The sequence below is a fragment of the Hypanus sabinus genome, chromosome 15 (assembly GCF_030144855.1).
Source record: "Hypanus sabinus isolate sHypSab1 chromosome 15, sHypSab1.hap1, whole genome shotgun sequence".
Lineage (NCBI taxonomy): Eukaryota > Metazoa > Chordata > Chondrichthyes > Myliobatiformes > Dasyatidae > Hypanus > Hypanus sabinus.
This window is the reverse complement of record NC_082720.1, coordinates 62,021,851-62,035,974: the sequence shown is the minus strand read 5'-3', so window position 1 is coordinate 62,035,974 and position 14,124 is coordinate 62,021,851.

The following is a 14,124-nucleotide window of genomic DNA, read 5'->3' as shown; positions in this document are numbered from 1 at the left end:
ATTGGTCTCTGCCATTCCTTTGGGTTCATCAGATGCGTGGAGAGGGTGAGACCGCTACATGGACAACAGCTTGCTCTCCATACAGTACTGCCCAGGCTTGCATATCTAGTCAGCTAGGATGCAATATCCATAGTCAACATTGACCGACAGAAGTCCTCTTACATACTGATCGTTATGCATAGGGTTTTTTTCTATGTTATCATGTATTGCATTGTACTCCTGCTGCAAAGACAACAAATTTCATGACATATGCTGGTGATATTAAACCTGATTCTGATTCTAATTCTGAAATGTTTTGTTTAATATTATCACAGATAAATATATTGTTATTATCACTGATGAAGGGTTTTGACACAAAATGTCAATTTATTTAATTTAATTTTATATGTGTACATTTATTTTTGTAACTTATATTTTTATAATTATGTGTTGAAAGATACTCCTGCTATTGAAAGAACAAATTTCATAACATTTGCCAGTGATATTCAACCTGATTTTGATTGTGCTTCTGATTGCTCCAGCATTCTGTGTGTGCTGGTCCAGATTTCCAGGACCTGCAGAATCTCTTGTGAATCTCATTATTATTATTAATATCTTGTAAAATGCTTTAAAAATGTATGAAAGAATATGTGTAAAATTGGGTAATACATAACCCAGAGAGCACCTGTACCTTATTTTGTTAACAATTACCCTCTTTTATACACTCAGTGGCCACTTTATTAGTTAGATCTGTATACCTGCTCAATAAGGCAAATATTTAATCAGAAAATCAAGTAGCAGTAACATCATTCATAAAAGCATCTGGATATCAGCAACAGGTTCAGTTGTTGTTCAGACCAAACACCAGAATAGGGAAGAAATGTGACCTAGATTACTTTGGCCGTGGAATGATTGTTTGTGCCAGATGGGGAGGATTGAGTATCTCAAGAACCATTGATCTCCTGGAATTTTCACACACAACAGTCTCTATTTTCTTTACAGAGAATGGTGCAAAAAAAAAATGAAAAGACATCCAGTGAATAGAGGTTCTTTGGTTGAAACATCTTGTAAAGGAGAGAAATCAGAGGAGAAAGACTAGAGCAGTTTAAGCTGAAAGGAGGGTGATGGTAACTCAAATAACCACATGTTACAACAGCGCTGTGCAGAAGAACATCTCCGAATGCACAAGACATTGAACTTTGAAGTGGATGGGCTTCAGCAGAAGCAGATCACAAACCCACACTCTGGTCGCTTTATTAGGTACAGGAGGTAGCAAATAAAGTGGCCACTGAATGCATTTCAAGCAAGAAATCAAAGTCAAAGGGTTAATGCTTGTGTTGAAGTGAAATCCAGAGTGCTGTCAGACAAAATGAATTAAGAATCCATTCACACGAGGCTAATGATCGGATGATGATGCCTGCTCCAGCATCTCTTCATCTCTTCGCTGCTGTCAACTATAGGTTAGCATGCCGAAAGAGTCTTAAACACAAGCTGCACCAGGAACAATGCCAGACTGAGAATTCCTGCTCCATTGACAACAATGCTTTAAAGAGAAATAAGCCTTAACTGCAAGTGGATTTCGGTTCATTGTGTCACAGAGAGAAACAACACAGAAATCGGCCTTTTGGTCCATGTCAACCACCCGACCTATGGTACCACAGCAATCCTATTAAAAACCTATTTTATTCTTCATCCAATCCTATTTGCACATGCTGTGGTCAATTAACATACCAAGCTGCATGTCACTGGGATGTGACAGGAAATGAGAGTGTCCTGAGCCAACATTATACAGAGAGTATGTTTTAAGGCTTGAAGGTAGGTAGTAAAGGATTCAAGTTGAAGTTTATTGATCAAGTTCTGCCGCGGTCCCGACCGTTAATTCCCCATTTTCTTCTAATTCCCTTTGATGGTGGCACACCTAGTTCTCGTCAAGATCTGCAGCATAAAAGCCCAGGTTTGCATCCACTCATCGCCGGATCGTTGTTTTAGCCAGTGTGGTAATTAACGTTCCCGGCTGCTTAGGATTGTGTATTCTAAGTTTTACTTCAGTACCGAGAATTACCTGTGTAACTCTGTCTCTCTGCGTCAAGATAAGTATTCTAAGTTTATTTCAGTTCCGAGTTTTACCTGTGTAATTCTGTCTCTCCATGTCGAGAGAAGTATTGTCTACTGCCTGTCTGTTTGCCGTTCAGTGCCAGCAATGCCCTGTGTCAACATAAGTCTGCCTACCTCCTGCTTTCCTGTTTGCCATTCAGCTCCAGCCACGCTCACACCCTCAACTGCATCCTAACTCAATCTCTGTGCTAGTGTCCTGCGATTGTCTTTGCAATAGGTTCAAGTTCATAGGCATAACTAAACAGGGTATAGATGTAATTAAATACTATGAGAGTCTTATATCTAGTGGGTTACTTCACAGACATGGCTACTTGTGGCAAATATATGCTGTAGCCTGAAGTGAAACAAGTGAAGGCCTGGCAAGGCACTTAATGTCCATCAGGACTTACCTTTAAATTGATTGCCAGCTGAATTCGTGAACAGCTATTTGAAAGCTTGGAGGTGGCAAAGGATTTTCACTGCATTGTCACATTGTCATGTTGAAAAATCTTATATGTGCAAAACACTGATGAATGTCCCCATTCAGTATTACACTGTTGTGGATTCATCCACGGTGATAACATCATAGAAATGGTGCCAGACAACATACAGCACAACATAGAGTTCCGTACAAAAGTTTTACACACTCATATAAAGACAGGGAGCCTAAGACTTTTGTACAATACTATAGTAATTTTATGCATTACACTGCACTGCTGCCATGATAAAAATTACAACATACAATTCTTAGGCACATATGTATAGCTGGAGTGTCTAGAACTTTTGCACATTACTGTAGTAATTTTATACATTGCACTGTACTGCTGCCACAAAAAAAAACAAGTTTCATGACATACATGAGTGATGATAAACCTGTTTCTGATATGGGTCTCTATTGTGGACTGAGAGTAGGAAGGAGGCTGTGAGAGGGGAATTATGGTTGGGAAAATGGAAAAGGAGATGGGAGGAAGTGTGAAGCATCAGAGATATATTCTGTAATGATCAATAAACCAGTTGTTTGGAATCAAATGTCCTTGCTCGGTGTCTCAGGGTTGGGTGAGTCTGCATCCTTGCCATCCCACTGCCCCTGACACTCCTTCTCTGCCGCTTGTCCTACACCCCTCCTGTGTACTCCACCCTCACCATTCCCAACATCCTTTGCTCCTGCCAGATGTACAAACGTGTTCTCCACTCCACGTTGACAAATACAGTACTGTGCAAAAGTCTTAGGCATTCTGGCTACTTAAGTGTACCTAAGACCTGTGCACTGTACTGTATAAGAGGACGAAGTGAGGTAGCACTTAATGGCTGGGAAGGTGGATGGACACAGTAATGGAATGGGATCTCCTAGGTTATCCTGGACTTTCTTGCCAGGAGATACAGGTGCCCATCCACAAAAGCTTGAGTGGCTCCTGGTGGACATTGTCCCTTCTACGTTCAATGACTAACAGATGTTATTTTTCTAGAGGAAAGCCTTTCTCTCCAACTCCAAGTACTGCATCGTTTGGTGAGTGGCAACAGTGACAAGGGGAGCTTTCAACTGGAATCCACTGTCTCAAATGCATGAGGAGCTGGTGAACACAAGAGAGAGAAGATAGAACACAGAACATTGCAGCACAGTACAGGCTCTTTGGTCCACAGTTCTGAGCTGACCTTTTAACCTACTCTAAGCTCAATCTAAGCATTCCTTTCATCATAGCCCTCAATTTTTCCATCATCCACATACTTTTATGTTTTTTAAATATCCCCAATGTATCTGCATCTACTACTACCCTTGGCAAGGTGGTAAACACACACCAGTCACTCTCTGTTTAGAAAACTACCCCTGGCATCCAGGTTACTATGGGAAGCAAGGAAAGAGATCACTGTGCCTTTGACAATAATCTTTGCATCCTTCTTGGCTTTAGAAGTGGCACCAGATAATAGGAGGGTGGCAAATGTAATTACTTTGTTCGTGAAGGAGAGTAAGGATAACCTTGGGAGTTATAGACCAGTGAGGCTTACTTCAGTGGTGCACAAAGTATTAGAAAAGACTCACAGAGCCTGGAATTATGAATCGTTCGCCATGTTCCTGGGACTGGATGGGAGTGAAGGGGATTCAAGCTATGATCGAATGAACAATTACAAAGACCGCACAACAGCATCAACATTTCATTAGGTGTCTGAGGAGATTTGGTACGTCACCAAAGACTCTCACAAATTTCTACAGCTGTACTGTGGAGAGCTTTCTAATGGGATGCATCACCATCAGGAATGAAGGGACATCTGCACAGGATCTGAAAAAGCCACAGAAAGTTGCAGACTCCGCGAGCTCCATCATGGGCACTGGCCTCCCCAGCACTGAGGACATGGAGATGTCTGAAAAAGGCTGCATCGATAATTAAGGACCCCATTACACAGGACCTGCCCTCTTCTCATTGCTACCATCAGGAAGATGGTCAGCAGGAGCCTGAAGGCACACACTCAATGTTTTAGGAACAGTTTCTTCCCCACCGGAAAGAGTAGACAATGGAACCATGTACACCACCTCTATTTTTGTTTCTTTTTTATCGGGTTCTTTTTTGTACAACGTATTCAATTTAACTTGTTTTTATATTGAAGCCCTCTATTTGTCAGGGTCGACCATAGATGCTGCATCCCAGACGTCTACATAGTATGCAAGCCTAGGCAGTATGAAATGGAGAGTAAGCTGTTGTGCACATTGCAGGTTTCCCCTCTCCAAAGGAATGGCAGAGACCAATACAGTTTGGCACCAGAAGGGTCACAGGATTGCCAATCATCACAGGACTGCCTTAGGAACTCCAGCTCCAGATTCTGCCTCAGGATTTACTCCCAAAGCCTTCTTCATGAGTGGATTTATCTTCAAAACAGTGGAGGTTTGCCATCAGTGTTTTCTTTCTTCCAGATGAGCTGCCAACCATGGCTGATGAGCCCGATTGCCCTAACTGGCTGGCTTTAAGGTGCCAGGAGCTGCCTTTGCACCTTTTCCTGTCAGTAGAAATGGTTCTGCCAGGCTGAGTTTACCAGTTTGAGTAAGTAAGCCACACATGAAGGCCAGGAGCTGGACTTGGTTGCCAGAGGCTACCTTAAATTCTTTCTGTTATTTATAGATTTTATTATGTATTGCAATATTGCAATGTACTGCTGCTGCAAAACAACATATTTCATGACATATGCCAGTGATATTAAACCTGATTCTGATTTTCATTCTGAACAAGCCATCTGCTAGAATTATTAGCGCTTAAGTACCAACACTTGAAACAAAAGCAGTAAGGGTGGAATCAAGGGATGAATGCAGGAAAAGAAAACTGAGTTAGCAAAGTTCACAGTTCAAAGTTCAAAGTAAATTTATTACCAAAGTATGAAATGTAGATCACTGTATACAACCCTGAGATTCATTTTTCTTGCAAGCACACTCAATAAATCAAATAACCATAATAGAATCAATGAAAGACTGCGCCTACAGTGTGGACAACCAGTGTGTAAATTCAAAAAATAATAATAACAAATAAGCAATAAATATCGAGAACATGAGATAAAGAATCACTGAAAGTGAGTCCATAGGTTGTAGGAACAGTTCAGTGATGGAGCCAGTTAACTTGAGTGAAGTTATCTCCACTGGTTCAAGAACCTGATGGTTGAGGGGTAATAACTGTTCCTGAACCAGTTGGTGTGAGACCTGGGGCTCCTATACCTTCTTCCTGATGGCATTAGTGAGAAGAGAGCGTTACCTGGGTGGTGGGTATCCATGATAATGGATGGTGCTTTCCTGTAACAACACTCTGTGTAGATCTGCTCAATGGTGGGTAGGGCTTTACGCATGATAGACTGGGCCATATCCACTACTTTTTGTAGCATTTTACATTCAGGGGCATTGGTGTTTTACACCAATCTGTGATGCAGCTGGTCAATATACTCTCCACCACATGTCTATAGAAGTTATAGAAGGTTAAATGTCATGTGAATCTTCACAAACTCCTATGGATGTAAAGGTGCTGCCATGCTTTCTTCATTATTGCACTTACATGCAAGATCCAGGATAGGTTCTCTGAAATGATCACACCAAAGAATTTAATGTTGCTAACTCTCTCCAGCTCTGATCCCCCGGTGATGTCTGGCTCATGGACCTCCAGTTTCCTTCTTCTGAAGGTAATAACCAGCTCTTTGGTCTTATTGATATTGAGCAAGACATTGCTTTGTGGCACCTATCTTCCAGACTTTCAAACTCCCTTCTAAATGCTGATTTGTCACTACCATTAATATGACCTACAACAGTGGCATCATCAGCAAACTTGAATATGGGATAGGACCTATGCTTAGACACACAGTTATAAGTGTAAAGTGAGTAGAGCAGGGGAATAAGCACACAGTTTTATGATGCTGATGCTGATTATGATGATAATGGAAGAGATTGTGTGAGCAATTACCCATGATGGCACTGAATGATAGAGAGGCTATCAGAGAACAACTAGAATGATAGATTCATAGTGTAATACAGCACTGAAACAGGTTCTTCTATCCAACTAGTAACAGCCACATCATTATCCCTATAGTCCCAGTTGCCTGTGTTTGGTTCATAACCCTCCTACGTCTTCCCTCCACATACCTATCCAAATGCCTCTTAAAAGATGCATTTGTGTCCACCTTGATCACTTCCTCCGGCAGCTTATTCCAGGTGCTCTCTACCCTCTGCATAAGAAGTTACCTTTTGGATCTCTTTTAACTCTCTCTCTTTTTGTCTTGAATCTATGCCCCCTAGCTTTAGACACCCCAATTGTGGGGAAAAGACTGTCCACCCTATCCATATCCCTCATCATTTTATAAGCTTCTATAAGGTCAACTCTCAATCTTCTATATTAGAAGGAATAAGGATTCAGCAAGGCCAACCTCCCCCTGTAATTTAGACCCTCTTGTTTAGGTATCATCTTGGTAAATCTCTTCTGCATCATCTCCAGCTTCACAATCATCATCATCATCATCATCATTACTATGTGCCATTTCACATGATGTGAGCAAACCATTTGTCTTTAATCTGATTGTTGGCGGGGGGTGGGGAGGGGGGAAAGACACCCTTCATGCTAAAGTTCTTATTTTTTTATTTCACTACCCATGACCATGATCGTTCTTGGCAAATTCTTCTACCAAAGTGATTTGCCATTGCCTTCTTTGGGGCTGTGTCTTTACAAAATAGGTGACTATCAGCCACTATCTTTAATTTTCAGAGATTGTCTGCTTGGTGTCAGTGGTCGCATAACCAGGACTTGTGACATGCACCAGCTGCTCATACGACCATCCACCACCTGCTCCCATGGCTTCAAGTGACCCTGATCTGGGGGTCTCAGCAGGTGCTACACCTTGTCCAATGGTGACCTGCAGGCTAGCAGAAAGAAAAGGGCCTTACACCTCCTTTGGTAGAGAAATATCTCTACTCTGTTGCACAATTATCTTTCTTATAACTAGCTGACCAAAACTGTACTCAAAACTCCAAGTGTAGTCTACCACAACTCGTATATAGGTAACTGCAGCATACAGTTATCATTGGCATCCGTACGTCTCGAGAGACAGTGGTGTGACACTTTTTCTGATGGTTCCTGGGGTTGTAGACTTGGGATTTTTGCACTTTTTAGAGTGGGTTTACAGCTCCACTCCAGAATGACAGTCTCTTTCACAATGGCTACTGGTGAAGGAGTAAGGTGCTCTGGGTGATGTATCTCTGACTTTTCTTCTGGCTCTCTTGTTGACGAGCATGTTGGTCCTTGCTACCTCAACATGTTGCACACCATTTTTAACTGCGGCCCTCCAAACTGTCCACTCTTCAGATGTTTCCTCCCACATGTTGAGATCGAAGCCTGCCAACTTCATGTCACTCTTGCAGACACCCCTGTAGCAGTGGGCAGAAACCCTCACTCAGCTCGCCATAGATTGACCTCCACTACATCAGTGAGACCCAATGTATCTGATGTTCATAGATTGGCCTGCACTACATCAGTGAGACCCAATGTAGATTGGGGTTCACCTGGTTGAGCACCTTCACTCCATTCTTGAAAAGAAGCAAATTTTGCTATTTCAATTAGACTTCCCATTCCCATTGCAACATGTCTATCCATGGCTGCCTCTACTACGATGAAGAGGCCACTTTCAGTTGGAAGAGCAATACCTTATATTTCATCTGATGGTATGAACATCAATTTCGCTAACTGCTGTTAATTGCTTCCCCCATCCTCATTTTCTCTTTTTTAATTCCCCATTGTGTTTCCCCTCTTACCCCTTCCCTTTCTACCTGCCTATCACCCCCTCTGGTGCCCTTCCTCTTACCCTTTCTCCAATAGTCCACTCTCCTTTCCTTTCAGATTCCTTCTTCAGCCCTTTATCTTGTCCAGCTACCATCTCTGTTTCTCACCCCCCCCCCCGCTTCCTCCTCTCCAATCACTTGCCAGCTTATATTCCTTCCCCTACACCCCTTCCTCTCTTATTCTGACTTCTTCCACCTTTCTCTCCAATCCTGATGAAGGGTCTCAGCCCATTACGTTGACAGTTTATTGCCCTCCATAGATGCTGCCTCACCTGCTGAGTTCTGTCAGCATTTTGTGTGTGCTGTTGGGATTTGCAGCATCTGCTGAATCCCTCGTGTTTATGAGACTCTGCGAGAGAGCTCAGGTGGCCACAATCATTCTCACACAGGCAGTTGACTAAGCAAGGCCTGGAAATGGCAGCATAATGAAAATGGAATTGGAATTATTCAGTCATGCAAATCTGTGAAGCCAGTGACGTTTAATCTTGTAAAACTCTAAACATGTACTTGACCTTCACAGATGGCTAGTCAGGACTTTGTACAATGTTTGCACAGTTATTAAATATTGCGCTATTGTAATTTATACTGTCATGTTAACAGACAAATAGATAGTTTACTGCATTGTAATTATATTGTTAAGCAATTGCTCACAGCATTATCCTTTTTCCCTTTTATGTATTTCTTGTTGAAACAAAATACACATTTTTTTCAGTTTCAGCTGGCCTGTTGTTCAAAGGAGTGAAACCTTCGGCACTATCCTCAATTTAGCACATCAACATGGTTTCCACTGGAACATATAGACCGTGCACAATCGCCCGAGACACGTGACAACCTGCAGATGAATGAAATATAGAGCATACTGTAGATCAGGGGCTGCGATCCTGGGGTCCACAGGCAGCTTGCTTAATGGTATTGGTCCATGGCAGCAAAATCCCTGCTGTAGAACATTACAAAGCAGTATAGGATCATGATGTTGTGCCGACCTTTTAATCTACTCTAAATTTGATCCAATCATTTCCACCTACATATCCCTCCATGTTTCTGTCATCCATGCACCTCTAAAAGTTTCTTAAATATCCCTAATGTGTCTGCCTCTATCAGAACTCTGGCAGGGCATTCCACACACTTACCACTCTCTGAAAAATACTTGCCTCTAACATCATCGACAGTCCAGGGAGCAAGCATGTAAATACAAGTCCTTTTCCTTTTTAATCTCAGTTTCTGCCTTTGAATAGCACCATTCTATTAAAACCTCATACAGTACTGTACAAAAGTCTTGGGCACATATATATAGCTAGGGTGGCTAAGACTTTTGCACAGTACTGTGGGAACTTAATGTGTTGCAGCAAAAAAAAAGCAAACTTCATACGTATGTGAGTGATGATAAACCTGGTTCTGAAATGGGTCTCTAATGTGGACTGAAGGTGGAAGTAGGCAGGGAAAGGGGAATTTTGGTTGGATAAAGGGGAAGAGAGAGGGTAGGGAGAGGGAAGCACCAGAGAGCCATTCTGTAGTGATCAACAAACCGATTGTTTGGTATCAAATGACCTTGCTTGGTGCTCAGGACTGGCTGTGTCTGCACCTGTGCCACCCCTATACCCCTCCTTCTCTGCCACCTGTCCCATGGCTCTCCACACTCACATACTTTGTCCTGCCAGATTTACAACTCACTGTCTGCTCCACGTTGTCCTAGTGCGCTCTCTCTCTCTCTCCCTCTCCCTCTCTCTCTCTCTCTCTCTCTCTCTCTCTCTCTCTCTATATATATATATATATATATATATATATATATATAGCCTATGACTTTTGCACATTAGTGGAGGTACACCTTAAAGTGCGGTCCCAGCTGCAGATTCATCTGTACATCTTCAAGGATGCTGCTCACCTCACAAAGTGCTCACTTTAGAAGTTTTAATTTCACTAAACAAAATAAAAATTGATTGCCTGCAGCACATCTTTTCTGCACAGATAACACCCAGATAAGAGTGATTCAGGTCAAGTTAATAAGGCATCACAGTGATACACTGATTAACCATAATGTCAGTGTGACAGAAAACAATGTTAGGGATAAATTTAACAGCAGTTCAGAGAGAGGAAGTTGTCTGCGGTTTGACAGACTAGTAATTATACAAAAATCACAAGTAAACATTTCAGTAACTCAGGGAACATGGATGACAGAATATGGGATTATTGGTAAATGCTGGCTCAAAGCACAGACGACTCACATCTGATGGAGTGAAAATGATGATCCAGGATTGTTTCTAGTCAAAGCAACTAACGATCCCCAAATAAATGAGCTAATATATCGATGAAGTCTTACTGTTTGTAAAATAGAACCTCTGTAAATGTCATTTAATGTTCTCCTGTCTAAATAGCATAAACAAAAGGGCTGTAGCGATGTGCTACACACAGCGCTGAAATAACGGCACGCAGTCGGTAAGTCGTTTCGAGACTAATTTATTCAAACTTCGTGGCGCTGGTATTTAATCCCTAGCGCCCGCCCTCTCCGGGCGGAAATGGCATCAGAGGTGCATTACCAAAGTCTCCCCTATTTGTGAGCCGGTTCGCCTGAGCAGAAAGTGGGTCGCCACAGGGCTACAGTATCTTGCAGTTCTTTAGTGCTTGTTATTAAAAACCCCAAACATCAGCAAAGACCCTAGCAAATTTCTGCAGGTGCAGAGTGGACAGCATTCTGACTGGTTGTATCACAGTCAGGAACAGATGCTCCAATGTAGCGTTTCAGAAAGAGATACCAAGGGTTTTAGACTCAGGCAGCTCTTGCATATGCACAAGCCTCCCCACCATCAAGGACTTCTTCAAAAGGGTGGTGCCCCAAGAAGGGGGCATCTATCATTAAGGGCCCTCACCATCCAAGATGTGCTTTCTGCTCATTACCACCTTCATGGAGGAGGTGCAGGAGCATGAAGTCTTATGCTCAATATTTCAGGAATAGCTTCTTCCCCTCTGCCGTCAGATTTCTGAATGTCCCATGAATTCGTTAATGCTGCCTCACTATTCTTCTTTTGCTCTATTTGGTTATATTGAAACTTACTGTAATTTGTAATGCTTGCATTGTACTGCTACCACAAAACAACAAATTCCAAGGTCTACGTCAGTGACAATAAATTTGATACCGATGGTGATCTTTCAAAATGGTGCTGGAAACATGCAGCGGCATTTTACGGGCAGCTCACTGAACAACTAGATGCTGTACTAAATGTGGTGAACTACATATACCTGTCTGGACACGCCCCCTGCTGACTGCTCCTGTGGCTCCTCCCACAGACCCCTGTATAAAGGCGATCAAGGCCTGAGCCCGGCCTCTCAGTCTCCAGGATGTAGTATGGTGGTCACTAACTGCTTGTTCCTTCTTCCAGTCAATAAAAGCTGATATCTTGCCTTACGTCTCAGAGTGAGTTATTGATGGTGCATCACTAATATACTTCCTTTGAAATATAATTACTGCAATCCGCAGCCTACAATTTCCCTTTAAGAAATGTACTTTAGAACAGTCTAAACCAGGGATTCCTAACCTTAATGGTATTAGTTCACTGCATAAAAAAGATTGGGAATGCCTATTCTAAACAATTAAGCTATTTTACAGTCTTCTGAAGGACTCAGCAAACTTGACTTTCGAGAATGCAGGGCAGGTCGTCACTGGGGGTAGACGCTGCATTGAGGCTTGAGAATGGAAATCAAAACCATCTCAACTTTGTAACTCCACATCAATTAAACTGTCAGCCCAGACTAAAATTGTCAAGGCCAAGAGCAGAAAAACAAAACGGATTTTTGGTGGTGTCTGCCTGCATTTGACACATCTCCCCCTCTTGTCATGACTACCATCAGGTGGAAGGAGAAGGGGTCTTGGGTCCCATGCCACCTGTTCTGGAGCAGTTGTCCTGCAGCCATTGAGCTCCTGTACTGGCTTCGCTCGCCACAGCACTGAACGATCTCTGCAGCCTGTGGACTTACTTTTGTTGACTCCGCAGCTCACGTTCGGTGGATCATTTGTTTTCTGTTTTTACTATTTACACAATTTATCCTCTTCTGCACATTGGATGTTTGATCGTCCTTGTTGTGTGTAATTTTTCATGGATTCCTTTGTGTTTCTTTGTTTTGCAAGATGAATCTCAAGGTTGTACATGGTATACCCAATTAGATAATAAAGTTGAACTTTGAACTTCAAAATCATAAGTTAAGTGATCCAGATTTCGATTGTAAGAAAAAAAAAGGAACCAGACTTAGTGAAGGTGACCGTAAAGTTTTGTGGAAACCCGTTTGGTTCACTATTGTCCTTCAGAAAAGAAATTCTGGCTTCCTGACCCTGACTCAACACTCAAGACAATGATGCTATCCTTAAGCAAATCTACTTAAACAGAACTAAATGGACAGATATGGCCTAATTCTGCCTCTATGTCTTATGGACTTGTGGCTCAACAAGGTGGTGAAACCCTTCTGAAGGGCAGTTTGGGATGGATGATGTGTAGCTTAGCTTGTCTGCTGAGCATGATCAAATAAGTTTAATAGGAGCAGCAGAGGACTATTTCAGCCCTTGACACATTCTCTAAATTCCATTTATTCCAATATCCTGTTGTATCCATGCACCAGGACTACATTCACCAATTGAAAATTATCTCATGAAATAGTCTTCCAAAAATCCATAAACTTCTGAAGGAAGCTATTAGCAGTAGTGCAAGATGGTGGCTCACCACCACTGTCTCAAGAGCGGGATGATGGCATGGGTAATAAATACTTACTTCCCCACGAGGACCAAATCACAGAAAATAAATAATAAATATAAACATCTAAAACCGCATAACCTCCCTCTGTAATCTGCACTAACTCCAACACTAGTCCTTACCCACATCCCACTGCAATATTCTCACTGTCCATTTTGAAAAGAAATGCCAAACAAACAGTAGAGAGAATGGGTCATCTCTCCCACTCCACAAGATTATGGAAGGAGGAAGGAGCAAATATTACCATTTAATCATCGGGGTCTTGAACCAGCATGGATTAATTTCAATCATCATAATCTGAACTAATTCTTCTCTCTGAAGACTCACTTTCAAAGACTCTCTACAAGTCATTCTTAGTAACACTTTTATTTGCACAGTAAATCTTCTTTTACACATTATGTTTGTCAGTGTTTGACTGTTTAATGTATAGTTTTTTTTGTAAACCTTCTGTTATTTCTTTTTTTTTCCTGTAAGTGCCTGGAAGAAAATGAATCACAACTTAGTATGTGGTAAGATTTACATACTTTCATAATAATTAGACTATGAATTTTGATCTTTGAACTTGAACGTGGTTCTAATGTTGCAGAAGGAGTCATAGCACCATAGAGCACTAGAGCACAGAAAGAGGGCACCTAGTCTGTTGCAGACTGTTAATCGATGTTAGTCTTATTGACCAACACGTGGACCATAGCTCTATAAATCTCCCATTCATGTACATATCCAAGCTTCTCTTTAATGGTCAAATCAACCAAAATAAATCAAGACAGCGCACACAAAACGCTGGAGGAACTTGCTGTAGCAAGTCAGGCAGATCTATGGAAATGAATAAACAGTCGATGCTTTGGGTTGAGATTCTTCCACAGGACTGAGGAAGGAATGTATTGGAAAAGCTGGAGTTCTTCTCCAGGCTGACACAGTCATGTGATAGTCCGTGACATTTTAATAAAAGTGTTTATGATGATTATGCACGTCATGTTAATATCATGTATGAAATAGAATATAAAGTATATAGATAAGGCTAAA